Source organism: Brachycentrus maculatus, unplaced genomic scaffold (assembly GCF_059751285.1).
Source record: "Brachycentrus maculatus isolate JH-2025_06_01 unplaced genomic scaffold, ASM5975128v1 h1tg000712l, whole genome shotgun sequence".
In the NCBI taxonomy this organism is placed as follows: Eukaryota; Metazoa; Arthropoda; class Insecta; order Trichoptera; family Brachycentridae; genus Brachycentrus; species Brachycentrus maculatus.
The window spans coordinates 1-1688 of record NW_028281443.1 but is presented as its reverse complement, the minus strand read 5'-3'; the positions used below and the strand labels follow the sequence as shown (position 1 = coordinate 1688).

The following is a 1688-nucleotide window of genomic DNA, read 5'->3' as shown; positions in this document are numbered from 1 at the left end:
TTTTGTTGTCAGTTTTGAGTTTGCTGATGAACTTTTGTATTATTTTTATTTGAGATGTTTTCCTTGCACCCGAGAAGAAGTCGTCTTCGTGCTCTTAGAGGTTTGTCTTGCGCATTTGCAGTCGGCGCTGTTTATTCTAGCTATAAGACTCGAATGTCATCGAGTAATCAACTTTATCAGGTTACATGCAAACATATTATTAAAATATTTAGTAATTTAATATATCGCATTTATACCTTCTCTTCACTGAGCCCATTGACAGACACTTATTACTGTGGAGGTTACGCTACCACTATGTTCTGACAGAGTTAGTGTATTGGATTGAGGAGTCTTTGAGGAATTAAAAAGTTATAAAACATTTAACTATAATTAGTATCGAATTTGAGTGAACTCATAACGACTTCACGAGTCACTTCTTCACAAATTGTTCAGAATTGTGTTTTATGATATATCGACCTTTAAATTTGTATGTATGCATGAATATAGAAATCGATATATAAGCAAAGAAGTCTGAGAATCTATGTGGGATTAATAAAAGAATAAACTTTTCGATAAGGCTATGCCAATTAGGTCAATATAGTTTGTTTATATTTGATCGAAGTGCTTAGATTGATTAAATTAAAATGTATTACTCTTTCACAACCAGAGAGCAGAATGGCAGGACCAAGGGGGAGACAATTTCAGGTTATTTGAACGCTTTGGAATAATGAGTATCGAACAACCCGCGTAGCTCAGTCGGTAGAGCGTTAGCCTTTTAAGTTAATGGTCGAGGGTTCGAGCCCCTTCGCGGGTGCTTTTTATTAATGGGGACATATATCAAACTATACTAGCTGGTATAGCCCATTGCGGCATACGACACAACATACGTAATTCGTAGTAAGACCAAATGCTGTGCACTAAAAGTTAATCATAGATTCACACAAGATCATTCAAGTATTTGCCTACGATATTCTTCTGTATTCGCGAATCAGCATCTTTAATTTTGTCTTCAATGTTCCCCAGTCGCGCATACAATTTCTCCTCCTTCGCTTTTGCATCATTGCTGCTTCTAATCATTTCGTAAAGAGGCACGCCAAGGATGACAGAATAAAGAATAAACTCATGAAATGTTTCGATGCCTTTCTACATGGCCTTTTCTTCTGCGATTTAATCCAATGCGCGGGACTTCTTTATTTTGCGGAAATGGGCATTTATTAAGTTATCCAAGAGATAGTATTTGCGGCCGAACCAGATGAAGAAACCATTCAAAGCACTTGATTTGTTTTCTTTACGTACTCTCTTAGCATAGCTTATCATTGGCTTCGAAAACGTTTTGATCAGCAGGGTCATTATTTTTTGAAGGGGGATCCTACAATGCTCGAATCTCGTACATGGTGGAGAGTGTTAGGGGCGCGAAGAGTTCGTTATACGATTAATTATGGTTGAGGTTTGATGTAAATCATGCATCATTAGCATAGTATCCATATGATATGCATGAATATAAGAATTGAGGATTGTGCGGCCAATTCATGCATAATTCACTACAGTAACTATAAAATGAAGGAATTAAAATAAATAGAAATTTAATTTATTTTGTTTTGTTTCTCTGTTTGATTGTTCATTGGTATTCAATGTAAATACTAATAATTTTATTTAACGGGGTTGGGGTTGGGGTTGGGGTTGGGGTTGGGGTTGGGGTTGGGGTTGGG

At 36.6% G+C, this 1688-nt stretch overlaps 1 non-coding gene across 1 annotated transcript; it reads left to right on the top strand.

Annotated features, from left to right (window-relative positions):
- Positions 1 to 720: 720 nt before the first annotated feature.
- Positions 721 to 793, top strand: TRNAK-UUU (transfer RNA lysine (anticodon UUU)). The gene has a single exon. It is a non-coding gene; the product is annotated as a tRNA-Lys (tRNA).
- The last annotated feature ends 895 nt before the right edge of the window (positions 794 to 1688 follow it).